This window comes from Eumetopias jubatus, unplaced genomic scaffold, assembly GCF_037043125.1.
Source record: "Eumetopias jubatus isolate StellerSeaLion01/CBP00866 unplaced genomic scaffold, mEumJub1_p1.0 scaffold_8, whole genome shotgun sequence".
Lineage (NCBI taxonomy): Eukaryota > Metazoa > Chordata > Mammalia > Carnivora > Otariidae > Eumetopias > Eumetopias jubatus.
In genome coordinates this window covers 84,223,396-84,240,519 of record NW_028274814.1, presented here as the reverse complement: position 1 = coordinate 84,240,519, position 17,124 = coordinate 84,223,396, and the positions used below count along the sequence as shown (strand labels likewise).

Sequence of the window (17,124 nt, the reverse complement as noted above, 5' to 3'; positions counted from 1 at the left end):
TTGAAGATTATGACTCACATCTCAAGAAAGGCAGGAAGGGGAGAGCAAGCATGGCAGCACAAAAGGGATATGATGAGTTTGCTTTCAATTCTGTAGGGGCAAAAAAAAAATCTGTAGGGGCACCTTTCCTTACAAAAAAAATTAGTGTTGATATAGGATGAAAATTTGCACATAAACTAGTGTTTTTCAAAATGTCGGTCATGAAATCGATTTAGAAAGTGGTGACTAGTAGTGTGTTTTGTTTCTCAAGTTTTTTTTTTTTTTAAGATTTATTTATTTTAGGGGCGCCTGGGTGGCTCAGTTGGTTAAGTGTCCAACTCTTGGTTTCAGCTCAGGTCATGATCTCAGGGTTGTGAGATGGAGCCCTGCATTGGGCTCCCTGCTCAGCACAGAGTCTGCTTGAGGTTCTCTCCCTCTGCTCCTTCCCTCGCTTGCACACTTTCTCTGTCAAAATAAATAAAGTCTTTTAAAAAAGAGATTTATTTATTTTAGAGAGAGAAAGAGAGGGAGAGAGAGTCTCAAGTGGACTCTGAGCTGAGCACAGAGACAGAAGTGGGGCTCAATTTTATGACCCTGCGATCACAACCTGAGCCAAAACCAAGAGTTGGACATGACCGACCGCACCACCAAGGCGCCCCAAGATTTTGTTTTTAAGTAATCTTTACACCCAAGTGGGGCTGGAACTTACAACCCTGAGATCAAGAGTCACATGCCCTATCGACTGAGCCAGCCACACACCCCACTAGTGATATTTCTAAATGGAGTAGAATAGAAAATAGCAGAGACTGATGCTTAATTAGGAGTAAATATGTCTCAGGATAATTTTGTTTCAGTATATATGTATATCACTATATCTATCAGTGTTGAGTGAGAACATAAAATGTATTTCTTACCTTGGTTTGCAGGAAAATAAATTTGAAAGCCACTAATAAAAATCAATAGTAAGGGGCTAGGGCCCCTTACATCACACGCTCTCTCTCTAGCCTCTGTATTTGGGATGGATGGGGTAGAAGGATACTAGTTTTAATTATTTCCCCAGTGGGCTCTTGTAGCTTATGGCAAAGTAAGTTAGCTCCTCTCTTACTTCTTAATCTTGAGGCTATTTTACTGTTTATTTGGCAATTCTTTCCCCCTTGCAGATGATTCCAACTAATGTGTAAATAGTAAAGATTCTAGGGGTCTGGAAGTGAGTTATTTTAGAATCAGCCATTTACCCTCAGTGGCTCAGAGCCCATGTGTTAGTTTCTTATTATCCACTAGGTGGTACTGTGAGGGGCCGGTGTTCGCAAGTTATCCTGGCTCTAGACTCCCCCTTATTTTGAAACTAGCAGATAGGTTTACTTAGGCAGAAAATCTTTTTCTCTTCAAGCTCCCAGGCATTCCAGCACAGGGTGTCTAGATCTCCCTCCACTCCCCAACCATAACCTTGTCCTACAGATTGAGGAGGATAGAGACTCTGGGATCGAGAAGGTACAATTTTTTGTCTGTATTGCCATCTCTCAAAAGAGATCAGAAATGCTTTACAGGGGCGCCTGGGTGGCTCAGTTGGTTAAACCGCTGCCTTCAGCTCAGGCCATGATCCCAGGGTCCTGGGATCGAGCCCCACATCGGGCTCCCTGCTCATGCAGGAAGCCTGCTTCTCCCTCTGCCTGCTGCTCTCCCTATTTGTGCTCTCTCCCTCTCTCTCTCGCTCTCTCTGTGTGTCAAATAAATAAATAAAATCTTTAAAAAAAAAAAGAATTCCTTCTTAAAAAAAAAAAAAGAGAAATGCTTTACATTCACCCGTGGAGATCAAAGAAGATGCTGAACTGCAGTGGAAGGAATGGAGGTTATACCCCCAAGACAATAACTGGCTTAGTGGGGGTAATGGAATTGGCTGGGAGGAGCGGAGGGAGAAGATGCTAAAGGATCTCTTCTTTGAGAGGCACCTGGGTGGCTCAGTCCATTAAGCAGAGTTAAGCTTCTGCCTTCAACTCAGGTCATGATCCTGGGATCCTGGGATGGAGTCCCCGTGTCGGGCTTCCAGGGAGCCTGCTTGTCCCTCTCCTCCCTGGTTGTGCTCTCACATGCTATCTCTGTCTCTCTCAAATAAATAAAATATTTTTTTTAAAAATAAATATTTTTAGGGTCGCCTGGGTGTCTCAGTCGGTTAAGCTTCTGCTTTCGGCTCAGGTCATGATCCTGAGGTCCTGGGATCAAGCCCCACATCGGGCTCCCTGCTCGGCAGGAAGCCTGCTTCTCCCTCTCCCACTCCCCCTGCTTGTGCTCACTCTCTCTGTGAAGTAAATAAATAAAATCTAAAAAAAAAAAAAAAAAAGGAAAGAAAAAGAACTGCTTTTAAAAATAAAGATTTTATTATTTTATTTTATTTAAAAATATTTATTTATTTGTCAGAGAGAGCGAGCACAAGCAGGGGGAGCGGCAGGCGGAGGGAGAGGCAGGCTCCCTCGGGCGCGGGGAGCCCCGATGCAGGGCTCGATCCCAGGACCCCGGGATCATGACCTGAGCTGAAGGCAGACGCTTAACCAACTGAGCCACCCAGGAGTCCCCCCAAAATAAATATTTTTTAAAAAGGATCTCGGGGTGCCTGGGTGGCTCAGTTGGTTGAGCGTCTGCCTTCGGCTGAAGTCATACCCCACCTCGGGCTCTCTGTTCAGCGGGGCGTCTGCTTCTCCCCCTCCCTCTGCCTGCCACTCTCCCTGCTTGTGCTCTTTCTCTCTGTCAAATAAATAAGTAAAATCTTTAAAAAATGTTTTTTTAAAAAAGGATTCTTCCTTGGGAAAGCAACAAGTTATAGAATTTGATTATATTCAGCAAACATTTTTCAAGAGCTTTCTATAGGAGAGGAGAACACAAAGTTGAATAAATTTTGGTACCTACTTTCTAGGTTCAAGAAAAACAGAGACAACACTCAACAATAATACAGTGTGATAAATAGGGGCATACACAGGGCACTGTGGAAGCATAGAAGGGACCCCTATGTCAGTTGTGGTAGTGGCGGCAGGGAGATGGTGACCAGGGAAGTTTTCCCAGTAGAGATGACACCTAGGCTTTCATCCTGCGAAGATGAATAGGAGCCCTCCAAATCCACAAGGTTCTGCTGTACTCAAGTCTCCCCTGGTGACTTCATTTACTCCTGTGATTTCAACAACTACCTCTGTGCTAATAACTCTCAATGTTTCCCTAGCCCCGTCATCTCCAAAACCTGCTCATCCAGTGTCTATTTGTATGTCACTGTTCAAATTCAACTTGTCTAAAACCAAGCACTGAAAAAGACCCAAGGCTTTGATTTTTATAGGAATCATATAATTTTTATCCTTATTCATTATATGGGTGGATATCACTTCCTGTACTTACTGCAAAATCACACTAACTGAATCTGCAACTGAGATCTCTCTCCACCACCCATTGCCCCAGTCTGTCCTACACACTTAGATCTTCAACAAGATTTTGTTGAGATTTTTAAAGATTCAAAAATCTTTAAGAAAAAAAGAAAAGACAACCACTCTAATAGAAAAAATGGCAAAACACAGACAATTCCAATTGATATGGTTAGATTTAAATCTACCACCATGCTGTTCGTTTTTATTTGTCCTATCTATTTTTTTTAAAGATTTTATTTATTTATTTGACAGAGAGAGAGAGCAGGTGAGCACAAGCAGAGTGAGTGGCAGAGGAAGAGGGAGAAGCAGGCTCCTGGCTGAGCAGGAAGTCCAACACGGGGCTCGATCCCAGGACCCTGGGATCATGACCTGAGCCGGAGGCAGACGCTTAACGAACTGAGCCACCCAGGCGCCCCGTCCTATCTATTTTTGTTCCTGTTTTCCTGCTGATGTTGAATTGAGTATTTTTAGTATTTCATTTTATCTTCACTTACTAACTATATATTTTTTTCAGTAGTTGCACTAAGGCTTACTATATGCATCTTTAACTTAACACAGATGATCTTCAAATAATATATGATTTCATGTGTAATGTAAAAACCGTATAGTAGTATACATCCATTTTCCCTTTGCACATCCTTCTTGCTATTTTTTTTTTTAAGGATTTTATTTATTTGACAGAGAGAGACAGCGAGAGGGAACACAAGCAGGGGGAGTGGGAGAGGGAGAAGCAGGCTTCCCGCTGAGCAGGGAGCCCGATGTGGGGCTCGATCCCAGGACCCTGGGATCATGACCTGAGCTGAAGGCAGACGCTCAAAGACTGAGCCACCCAGGTGCCCCTCGCTATTGTTGTCATACATTTTACTTCTACATATATCCCACTGTATATTATTACTATTTTTGTCTTAAAGAATCTATTATTTTTCTTTCTTTCTTTATTTTAAGTAAACTCTACACCCAGTTCAGGGCTCAAACTCACAACCCCAAGATCAAGAGTTGCAAGTTCTACTGATTGAGCCAACCAAGTGTCCCAAAGAGTCAATTATCTTTTAAACAACTTTTTAAAAATGTCTTTTATATTTACCTACATATTTACTATTTCCATTCCCTTAATTTGTTTGTGTTGATCTCAGTTTCTATTTGGTATCATCTCTCCTCCATCTGAAGAACCTCCTTTGACATGTCTGGTAATGTAAGTGATAAAATTTTTTAGCTTTTTTGGTCTTAAAATTTCTTTTTTGTCTTCATTTTTACAGACACTTTAAATACTATTGTAAGTTGACACTTGTTTCATTTAGCACTTTAAGGGTGTCAGTCCATCGTCTTCTGTCTTGAATGTTTCTGATTAGAAGTCAATGCTTATACTTGTCTTTGCTTCAGTATTTATATCTTTTTCTCTGTCTTCTTTTCAGATTTCCTTTTTATCATTGGTGTTCAGCAATTTGATTATGCTGTGTCTAGGTATAATTTTTTTGTATTTATCCTGTGTGAGATTCATCAGATTATTTGGATCTGGTAGTTGATATTTTTTCACTAAATCTTGTGAATTTTTTGCCGTAATTTCTGCAAATGTTCTTTTCTGCTCCCCTTGTTTTCCAGTGCTCCAAATTATATGTATGGTAGAATGCTTGGATCATCCAACAGATCACTGAGGCTCTCCTTATTTCCCCTCCAGCTTTCTTTTCTCTCTGTGCTTCAGGTAACATAGTTCTTATTTCTTTTCTTTTCTTTTCTTTTAAATTTTATTTATTTGACAGAGAGACACACAGCAAGAGAGGGAACACAAGCAGGGGGAGTGGGAGAGGGAGAAGCAGGCTTCCTGCCGAGCAGAGAGCCCGATGTGGGGCTCGATCCCAGGACCCTGGGATCATGACCTGAGCCAAAGGCAGACGCTTAATGACTGAGCCACCCGGCACCCCCATAGTTCTTATTTCTACATCTTTAAGTTCACTGATCTTTTCACCTTCATCATCTAATTTTCTGTTAAGGCCATACAATATTATTTTTCATTTCTTTTGTAGAGTCTCTATATCTTTCCTCATTGGATTTATGGTTTTCTTTAAATATTTGAACTTATAACTGATGTTTTGAAATCTTTAACTATTAATTGCATAATTTCTGTCATTTCTGGGTCTGTTTTTACTGTCTAATTTTTCTCCTGGCTATAGATCACATTTTTAAAAAATTTTGCTTATTTATCTATTTATTTGGTGGTTAGAAGGAGCATGTTTATTAGACACTGGACATTGTAAATGTTACATTGTGGAATTTCTGGATTTTATTGTCTTTCTTGAAGAGTATTGGGCTTTGTTCTGACAGGAAGTTAATTTACTTGCATATTAACTTGATACTTTTGAGGCAAATTTTTAAACTTTGTTAGGGCAGGTCTAGAGTAGCTTTATTCTTGAGTTAGTAGAAGTCCACTCCTAAGGCACAGCTTTTTTGAGGTAGCTAATGAATGCTCTGAATGTTTTTTTTTAAAGATTTTATTTATTTATTTATTTAAGAGAAAGAGAGAGAGAGAGAGAGAAACAGCATGAGAGGGGAGAGGGTCAGAGGGAGAAGCAGGCTCCCTGCTGAGCTGGGAGCCTGATGTGGGACTCCATCCCAGGACTCTGGGATCATGACCTGAGCCCAGGGCAGTCGTTTAACCAATTGAGCCAACCAGGCGCCCAATGCTCTGAATGTTTGACATGGTCTCTCCAGTCTGACTAGTTAGAACTCTAATTTCCTCCATCCCTGTGTAAGCTCCAGTAATTATTCACTTTATAATTCCCCTGCAATTGTTCTTTACCTGGTAGTTTATTTTTGGCCAGTTTTAAGGAGTCTCCCCTCTCATGCCATGCATGTGCAGCCTACTGTTCAGCCAAAGACTCACAGGACCACTATGCAAATTTGTGGAGCTCTTTCTTTGCATAGCTCCCTTCTCTCTAGTACTTTCTCACAGAATCCAGCCTCCTCAGCCTCCCTGAAATCAAATCTCTGTCTCCTCAGCTCAACAAAACCACTGTACTCTGCTTGGATTTCCCATCCTTGTGTTATATAGTCTGAAGAGAATTTATGGGTAGATAGTTGGGATAATTGGAAAGTGCACATAATTTGCTTTTTCCTTTTCTCTTAGGGATCACAATCTTATGCTGCCTTTGCCCAATATCTTAAAACAGTAGTTTCATGAGGGGAAGTGGGGGGAATGGGGTAACTGGGTGGTGGGCATGAAGGAGGGCACGTGATGGAATGAGCACTGGGTGTTGTATGCAACTGATGAATCACTGAACTCTACCTCTGAAACTAATAATATACTATATTGTTAATTAATTGAACTTAAATTTTAAAAAAAGGAACCCCCAAAACACACAGTAGTTTCATATATTTTGTGCAGTTTTCTTGGTGTGTGTGTGTGTGTTTGTGTGTGTGTGTGTGTGGTGGGAGGGCTAGTCTGATGCCAGTTACTTTGTCATAGTCAGAAATAAGAAGACAATTCAATTTTCACTTGATATAGAATTTCTTTTAGTTCTTCAAAGATGTCATTCCATTGTCTTCTGACTTGTATTGTTATCTTTGTTTTCCTATGTGTAATGTTTCTTTATCAGAAATGAAAAGTAAAACAACCAAATACTTTATTCTTTATTTTTTTAAGATTTTATTTATTTATTTGACAGAGAGAGAAGCACAAGACAGGGGACACAAGCAGGGGGAGTGGCAGAAGGAGAACCAGGCTTCCCGCCGAGCAGGGAGCCCGATTGGGGCTCGATCCCAGGACCCTGGGATCATGACCTGAGCCAAAGGCATCTGCTTAACGACTGAGCCACCCAGGCGCCCCCCAAATACAATTTATTCTTATGTTATTAAGAAAAAAAGAGCTTGGTGTGGTAAGTATCAGGGAAATGGGTATATTCATACTTCTTGTGGTATAAATTTTCAAAATGTTCTGGCGGGGTTAATTTGACCTAAGATACTAATCATCTAAAATATTTTTCTAGGCACATAGGAGAATACATATATAGAGAACAGCTTTTTTTTTTTTTAAGATTTTATTTATTTATTTGACAGAGAGAGACACAGTGAGAGAGGGAACACAAGCAGGGGGAGTGGGAGAGGGAGAAGCAGACCTCCCGCCGAGCAGGGAGCCCGATGCGATGCGGGACTTGGGAACTTGGGGCTCGATCCCAGGAGCCTGGGGCCATGACCTGAGCCAAAGGCAGACGCCTAATGACTGAGCCACCCAGGCGCCCCATAGAAGAGCTTTTTATTTAAAAAGAAATAGGAGTCCGCTCCCAAGCGCATCTGCAATTCAAAATGTCACACCCATCCCGTCAAACTAATCCCTTCAACCCCAGTAACCCCCAGGTCTTTTTTGGTGTGGATATTGGAGGGAGAAAGTTGGTAGAATTGTCTTAGAATTGTTTGCAGATGTTGTACCCAAAACTGCAGAAAATTTTTGTGCTTTGTGTACAGGAGAAAAAGGCATTGGACTCACCACTGGGAAACCTCTCCATTTCAATGGATGCTCTTTCCATTGAATTTTTAAGAAATTTATGAATCAAGGTATAGACTTCTCATATCAAAATCGGACTGGTAGAGAAAGTATTTATGGTGAAAAATTTGAGGATGAAAATTTCTTTTTTTTTTAAAGATTTTATTTATTTATTTGAGAGAGAGAGGGACAGAGAGACAGAGAGAGAGAGCATAAGCGGAGAGAGAGAAGCAGACTCCCTGCTGCGCAGGGAGCCTGATGCTGGGCTCCATCCCAGGACCCTGAGATCATGACCTGAGCCAAAGGCAGATGCCCAACCAACTGAGCCTTCCAGGTGCCCTGAAAAAAAAAATTTTTTTTAAACAAATCTTCTTTTTTTTTAAATTTTATTTACTTATTCATGAGAGACAGAGATAGAGAGAGAGAGAGGCAGAGGGAGAAGCAGGCTCCCAGGCAGCAGGGAGCCTGACGCGGGACTCAATCCCGGGACCCTGGCATCACGGCCTGAGCCGAAGGCAGACGCTTAACCATCTGAGCCACCCAGGTGCCCGAAAAAAAGTTTTTTAAAGATTTTATTTATTTATTTGACGGGGAGAGACACAGCAAGAGAGGGAACACAAGTAGGGGGAGTGGGAGAGGGAGAAGCAGGCTCCCCGCGGAGCAGAGAGCCCACGTGGGGCTCAATCCCAGGATCCTGGGATCATGACCCAAGCCGAAGGCAGACGCTTAATGACTGAGCCACCCAGGCAACCCTGAAGATGGAAATTTCTATTATAAGCATGATCAGGAAGGTCTATTGAGCATGGCAAACGAAGGCTGCAATACAAATGGTTCTCAGTTCTTTATCACAATAGTTTTGACTCTTCATTTGGATTGGAGACAGGTGGTATTTGGCCAAGTAATTAAAGGAATGGGTGTGGCAAGGATACTGGAAAATGTATAAGTGAAAGGTGAAAAACCTGCCAAATTGTGCATTATTGCAGAATGTGGAGAATTGAAAGAAGGGGATGATCGGGGGATATTCCCAAAAGATGGCTCTGGTGACAGTCATCCAGATTTCCCTGAGGATGCAGATATAGATTTAAAAGATGTAGATAAAATTTTACTAATAACAGAAGACTTAAAAGACATCGGAAGTACTTTTTTCATATCCCAGAACTTGAAGATGGCCATTAAAAAATATGAGAAAGTGGGGCGCCTGGGTAGCTCAGTCGTTAAGCATATGCCTTCGGCTCGGGTCATGATCCTGGGGTCCTATGATCGAGCCCCGCATCGGCTGTCTGCTCCGCAGGAGGCCTGCTTCTCTCTCTCCCACTCCCCCTGCCTGTGTTCCCTCTCTTGCTGTGTCTCTCTCTGTCAAGTAAATAAATAAAATCTTAAAAAATATACATATATGAAAGTTTTAAGATATGTGGAAGGTTTAAAGACTGTTGTTGAGAAAGCAGATAGATCGAAGCTTGCCACTGATAGCTTTAAACTCCGTGCTGAATATTGGTGCTTGTAAAGTGAAGATGTCAAATTGGCAGGGAGCAACTGACAGTTGTTTGGAGGCTCTTGAAATTGACCCATCAAATACCAAAGCATTGTACCCTAGAGCTCAAGGATGGCAAGGATTAAAATATGATCAAGCGCTGGCTGATCTTAAGAAAGCTAGCACGGGAAGATAAAGCTATCCAGGCAGAATTGCTGAAAGTCAAACAAAAGATAAAGGCAAAGAAAGGTAAAGAGAATGCAGCGTATGCAAAATTGTTTGCCTAGTAAGGAACTCAGTTTTATTTAAATATTATGCATTGATAGTATAAAGGCAATAAGAAAATTTAAAGGTTTTGTCTGTTATATATGATCCCTGATGTGTTTCCTTTGATACTTCAGTTTCCCATTATTTACAGTTTAGGAATACTAAAAAAGATTCACTCTTTAAAAAAAAAAAGTGTTACAAAAAACAAACAAACCCCACAAAAAAAAAACAAACAAACAAGAAAACCCAAACTAAAACAAAAAGAAATCATGCTGATTACATTTATATAAAATATAAAAATAAGTAAAACCATTACTACTGTTAAGAAGTTAAGATGGTAGGGAATGGCTGGGTGGCTCAGTTGGTTAAGCGACCCCCTTCGGCTCAGGTCATGATCCTGGAGTCCCGGGATCAAGTCCCACATTGGGCTCCCTGCTCAGCGGGGAGTCTGCTTCTCCCTCTGACCCTCTTCCCTCTTGTGCTCTCTATCTCTCATTCTCTCTCTCTCAAATAAATAAATAAAATCTTAAAAAAAAATCTTTCATGATACTACATTTAGAGCTACTTCATTCTTTTTTTTTAAATGATTTTATTCATTTATTTGAGAGAGAGCACACAGGAGCAGAGTGGGGGTGGTGAGGGGCAGTGGGAGAGGGAGAAGCAGACTCCCCAGTGAGCTGGGAGCCCAATACGGGGCTTGATCCCAGGACCCTGAGATCATGACCTGAGCTAAAGGCAGACGCTTATCCCACTGAGCCACCCAGGTGCCCCTACTTCATTCTTTTTAATGCTTGTACTTTATTCCTTTATGTATCAATATCTATTTAGCCAGTTCCCTCATGATGGCTATTCAAGGTATTTCCAACATTTTATTGATAAAAATAATGCTACAACAAACATGTTAGGGGTGCCTGGGTGGCTCAGACGTTGAGCGTCTGCCTTCGGCTCAGGTCATGATCCCAGGATCCTGGGATCGAGCCCCACATCGGGCTCCCTGCTCTGCGGGAAGCCTGCTTCTCCCTCTCCCACTCCCCCTGCTTGTGTTCCTGCTCTTGCTGTCTCTCTCTCTGTCAAATAAATAAATAAAATATTAAAAAAATAAAAAAACAAACATGTTAATAGCTTATTTAGACAAATGAAGTTATTATACTTACTTATATATCCTACACTCCTTTTAAAAATCAGATTTTTTTAAAAAGATTTATTTATGTCTTTTAGAGAGAGAGCATGAACTCATGTGCAAGTGGGGGAGGGACAGAAGGAGAGAGAATCTCAAGCGGATTCCCCACTGAGCACAAAGCCCCAACCGGGGGCTTGATCTTATGACCCTGAGATCGTGACCTGAGTGGAAACCAAGAGTCAGATGCTCAACTGCGCCACCCAGGTGCCCCTAAAAATCAGATATTTTAAATGAAAGTCGAAGTATTGAAAATGACTAATGGAATATATGGGTAATGTGTGAATTTGAAGGGAAAGAATCGGGGTTTTAGCAATCCTATTTTTTTTAAAGATTTTTATTTATTTATTGAGAGAGAGAGAATGGTAGAGAAAGAGCGTGAGAGGGAAGGAGGTCAGAGGGAGAGGCAGACTCCCCGCTGAGCAGGGAGCCCGATGCGGGACTCGATCCCGGCACTCCAGGATCATGACCCGAGCCGAAGGTAGTCGCTTAACCAACCGAGCCACTCAGGCACCCAGCAGTCCTATTTTTATTAAGTATATATTCAAGTCAACAAACCAGAAAGCCATGTAAAACTAACTCTTGTTAAAGACTATGACTAAAAAAAAAATAAAGACTATGACTGAATTGGTGAGCCTTCTCTAGATTAAGGCTACTTTCTCACTATGGAATTTCTCTTAAGGGCTCCACTTAATTTCCCAAACACATCCTTTCTGTTCCATGCTCAGAAGCTGCCTGGTTTATCTCTGTTCACTCATAACTATCAGACCTGTTTGGTAGCAGGTGATGTACATTTTTAAGATTTAAGATGTTTCTAACAAAATTTTCTGGCTTCAGTGTTTTGTTGGGAAAACAGATATCATTTGATTCCCAATCCTTTGTACATGACCTATGTTTTCTCTTTGAAATCTTTCGGGATCCTAATCGTAGCCAATGAGGTTTATCCGAGGCGCAATTATTGCTAACTGAAATCTTTCAGGATCCTCTCTGTAAGGTGATGATGTGATTGGTATATTTTTGTATTATTTACTCAATAATTTCCTCCTTCCTATTTCTCTCTTCCCTTTTCTCATATTGAATCTCTCTTGGACTGATACTTGAGTTTTTGTGCCTTTTCACTCTTTTTTTTTAAGATTAAAAAATTTTTTTAAAACATTTTATTTGTCAGAAGAGAGAGAAAGAGCGAGAGAGAGTACAAGCAGGGGGAGCGGCAGAGGGAGAGGGAGAAGCAGGCTCCCCGCTGAGCAGGGAGCCTGACTGGGGGCTCCATCCCAGGACCCCGGGATCATGACATGAGCCGAAGGCAGCCGCTTAAACGACTGAGCCACCCAGGCGTCCCAAGATTTTATTTTTTTAAGTAATCTCTACACCCAGCATGGGGCTCAAACGCACAACCCCAAGATCAAGAGTCACACACTCCACCAACTGAGCCAGCCACGTGCCCCTGTGCCTCTTCATCCTATTGCCAGTCTTTTTGTTCTACTTTCTTGGAGATTTCATTCACTTTAACTTCCAACTTTTCTAACGGAATGTTTTTATTTTGGCTATCATATTTTTAATTTCCATGACTTCTTTCTTCTTTTATTTTTATTTTTTTAAAGAATTTATTTATTTATTGGACAGAGAGAGACACAGCAAGAGAGGGAACACCAGCAAGGGGAGTGGGAGAGGGAGAAACAGGGCTCCCGCTGAGCAGGGAGCCCGATGTGGGGCTCGATCCCAGGACCCTGGGATCATCACCTGAGTCGAAGGCAGACGCCTAACGACTGAGCCACCCAGGCGCCCCTCTTCTTTTATTTTTTAAGAATAGTATCCTGGGGGTGCTTGGATGGCTCAGTTGGTTGGGCTTTCGACTCTTGGTTTTGGCTCAGGTCATGATTTTCAGGTTGTGAGATAGAGCCTGCTTAGGGCTCCGCACTCAGCAGGGAGTCCGCTCCTCTCCCCCTCCCTCTCCCTCTGCCCCTCTACCTGCTCACATGTGCGTACACATGCGTGCTCTCTCTCTCAAATAAATAAATAAATCTTTTTAAAAAATAGTATCCTGGGGGTGCCTGGGTGGCTCAGTCGTTAAGCGTCTGCCTTCAGCTCAGGTCATGATCCCAGGGTCCTGGGATTGAGGCCCGCATTGGGCTCCCTGCTCAGCGGGAAGCCTGCTTCTCCCTCTCCCACTCCCTCTGCTTGTGTTCCCTCTCTCGCCGTGTCTCTTTCTGTCAAATAAATAAATAAAATCTTAAAAAAAATAGTATCCTGTACTTGTTTCATGGTATTATTTTTTTATCTTTCTGAAGATATGAATTATGTATATATTTAAAAATCTTTTCCAGGGTGCCTGGGTGGCTCAGTCAGTTAAGCTTCTGCCTTCAGCTCAAGTCATGATCCCAACACCAGGGATCGAACCCCACATCAGGCTCTCTGCTCAGCAGGGAGTCTGCTTCTCCCTCTCCCCCCACTCATGCTTGCTTTCTCTCTCTCCCTCTCTGAAGTAAATAAATAAAATCGTAAAAAAAATAATAAAAAAATAAAAATCTTTTTCTGTTGTTTAGTCTCTTTGTTTTTTTCCAAGTCCCGTCCCTCCTTTTTTGTTTGTTTGTTTTGGTCTCAGTTTTCCATATTGGAAACTTTTCTCAGATTATCTTGTGAACTGTGAACTGTGACTGTCCATTTATCTGTGAGAATGTGGAACTAAAAAACAAAACAAAACAAAACAAAAAAACAGTTATTAGCTCTGTGTGTTTCAGAGGTATATTGATAGATAAGTTTCATTGTGGGGTGAGCAGGCAGTGAGTTGGCTTTTTGTTGAGGGGAACCCAAGTATCAGTAGCTGTAAGTTCCTCGGGAGCTATTCAGTCTCTCCAGAGAACCCTCCAGTTTTCTGTGCGGTGGGTAAAACTGTGGCTGCTAGCTTGCCAGCAGCTGGGAAGGAAAAGGGGTCTCATTCTTCAGGGTCGCAACTGTGGTAGGCACAAAAAATGCACCCTACTCCAAGACACATTCGCTTTCTAGTCCCCAGGACCTGTGAATATTATATAGCCAAAGAGTGACTATTTTTATGGAAAGATGTGATGAAATTAATGATCTAAAGAAGAGTTTATCCTGGATTGTCTGGGTGGAACCTAAATGTAATCACACATATCCTTATAGGAGAGAGGCAGGGGAAGATTAGATGGAGGTCTGCAGGGAGGAGAAGGCCATGTGAAGCTAGAGGCGGAAATTGGAATGATGTGGTGATAAGCCAAGGAACATCTAGAGCCACCAGAAGCTGGAAGAGGCAAGGAACAGGTTCCTCCCTAGAGCCTTTGGAGGGTATGTGACTGCTGACAGTTTGCTTTTGAACTTTTGTTCTCTGGGCTATGAGAAAACAGATCTGTTTTGTTTGTTTGTTTGTTTTGTTTTGTTTTAAAGATCTTTTTTATTTTATTTTATTTTTTTAAAGATTTTATTTATTTATTTATTTGAGAGAGAGAGAATGAGAGATAGAGAGCACAAGAGGGAAGAGGGTCAGAGGGAGAAGCAGACTCCCCGCTGAGCAGGGAGCCCGATGTGGGACTCGATTCCGGGACTCCGGGATCATGACCTGAGCCGAAGGCAGTCGCTTAACCAACTGAGCCACCCAGGCGCCCTAAAGATCTTTTTTAAAAGATGTTATTTATTTACTTGACAGAAAGAGACACAGTGAGAGAGGGAACACAAGCAGGGGGAGTGGGAGAGGGAGAAGCAGGCTTCCCGCTGAGCAGGAAGACTGACGTGGGGCCAGGCACCCCAGATCTCTGTTGTTTTAATGCCACCAAATTTCTGTTAATTTGAGAGTGCAGCCACAGGAAACGAATACAGTGACTTTCACTTAAACTCCTGTTTTCAGGGGCAACTGGGTGGCTCAGTCATTGAGTGTCTGCCTTCAGCTCAGGTCATGATCCCAGGGTCCTGGGATCGAGCCCCACATCGGGCTCCCTGCTCTGCGGGAAGCCTGCTTCTCCCTCTCCCACTCCCCCTGCTTGTGTTCCCTCTCTCGCTGTGTCTCTCTCTGACAAATACATAAATAAAAATCTTATAAATAAATAAATAAATAAATAAACAAACTCTTGTTTTCAGTCTGATTTCATGTCCTACTCTCTCCCCTGGATCCTCTGGCTCAATTTCTCTGAGGAAGGAACTTCGTATTTCCTCCTGGGCAGTTCCCTGAGCAAGCTACCTGGCCAGGGAAACATGGGAATGGGGATCTTATATAAACTAGAGAAATTGTCCTTTCCCACCGCCATCTGAGGTACTGGTGCCTCCAAGTTCTGAGGCTTCTGGAATGAGGAGTCGGTGGGGTTGTAAATTGGCTGCTGTCTTATTGGTTTCACCCATTATGGGTATTTAGGCTTCAACTTGCTCCAAATTGTAAAGTTATCACTCTTCTACTGGATTTCCTTTTTCCAAAATATGTCATCTCTCATCGACTATTGACTTCTTTCCTATTCTTCTTGTCCTTGTGGGTTTATTTCTTTTTTTATTCCTTTACTAACATTTTTGAGGAGAGGGTGTTCTATGTGCGTGTTTAACTGGGATTTTTTTTTTCAACTTTTCAAACTGATTTTTTTCTATTTCCGAATTTACAATTTTTTAAAAGATTTATTTATTTATCTTAAAGAGAGAGCATGAGTGGGAGGGGCAGAGGGAGAAGGAGAGAGCATCTAAAGCAAACCTCATGCTGAGCACCCTGAGCCCAAACCCAAGACCCCAAGATCATGAACAGAGCCGAAACCAAGAGTTGGACATTTAACCAACTGCACCACTGAGGCCCCCTCTATTTCTGAATTTTAAATGTTTATTTGATCATAATGGCTTCTGGGTTTTGCTTCATGCTTAGAAACACCTTTAAAAAAGAATACTTTTAGGGGCACCTGAGTGGCTCAGTCGTTAAGCGTCTGCTTCGGCTGGGGTCATGATCCCAGGGTCCTGGGATTGAGCCCCGCATAGGGATCCCTGCTCAGCGGGGAGTCTGCTTCTCCCTCTCCCTCTGCCTGCCTCTCCCCCTGCTTGTGCTTTCGCTCTCTCTCTGTCAAATAAATAAATAAATAAATCTTTAAAAAAATAAATAAAAAATAAAGAATACTTTTATGGTTCAATAACTTACCTTTCAATCACTGATCTGCAGTTTATTTGAGTTCACTTAATGACATAAGCTCTAGCTTTTCTTTTTTAATGGCAAATAGTTGCCCTAATTCCACTCATTGAAAAATCTACTCTTTCCTCACCGACTTGAAATATCCTATTTATTATATGTGCTAAAATTTTTTAAAGGTTCTTTTTTTGATTGATGGATAATGTTATTTCTAAATTTGGAAGGGTCATCTTATATTTGTTCCCATATATACACTAGTAGTTTTTTATTTTTATTTTTATTTATTTATTTGAGAGAGAATGAGAGCATGAGAGGGGGGAGGGTCAGAGGGAGAAGGAGACTCCCCGCTGAGCAGGGAGCCTGATGCGGGACTCGATCCCGGGACCCCAGGATCATGACCTGAGCCGAAGGCAGTCGCTTAACCAACTGAGCCGCCCAGGCGCCCTACACCAGTAGTTTTTTTAATTAATAAACTTTATTTTTTTTAGAGCAATTTTAGGTTCACAGCAAGATTGATCGGGTACAGAGAGTTCCCATAAACCCCCTACCCTCACACATGCAAAACTTCCCCCACTATTGACTTTCCACATCACAGTGGTACATTTATTACAATGTTGAACCTATATTGACACATCATTATCACTTAAAGTCCATAGTTTACATTAGGGCTCACTCTTGCTGTTGAACGTGCTATGGGTTTTGACAAATGTCTAATGACATGTATCTACCATTGTAGTATCATACATGATAGTTCCACTGCCCTGAAAGTCCTCTGTATTCTGCCTGTTTATCCCCCAACCCATGGCAACCACTGATCTTTTTACTGTATCTGTAGTTTTGCCTTTTCCAGAATGTCATATGTAACCTTTCCAGATTGGCTTCTTTCAGTTAGTAATATGCTAACATATAATAACATGGTTCCTCCATGTGTTTTCATGGCTTGATAGCTCATTTTTTCAGCACTGAATAATATTCCATAGTCTGGATGTACTACTACAATTTATCTGTTCACTTACTGAAGGACATCTTGATTGCTTCTAAGTTTTGGCAATTATGAGTAAAGCTGCTATAAACATTCATGTGCAGGTTTTTGTGTGGACATAAGTTTGGTTCATTTGGGTAAACACAAAGGAGTGTGATTGCAGGATTGTATGGTAAGAGTATGTTTAGTTTTGTAAGAAACTGCCAAACTATCTTCCAAAGTGGCTAGTCCATTTTGCATTCCCACCAGCGATAAATGAGAGTTCC

The 17,124-nt window shown here is 41.8% G+C and overlaps 2 pseudogenes; both read left to right on the top strand.

Moving 5' to 3' along the window:
• Positions 1–7,679: 7,679 nt before the first annotated feature.
• On the top strand, positions 7,680–9,615 carry LOC114214871 (peptidyl-prolyl cis-trans isomerase D-like; annotated as a pseudogene).
• Positions 9,616–11,679: 2,064 nt separating this feature from the next.
• On the top strand, positions 11,680–11,810 carry LOC148163773 (U4 spliceosomal RNA; annotated as a pseudogene).
• The last annotated feature ends 5,314 nt before the right edge of the window (positions 11,811–17,124 follow it).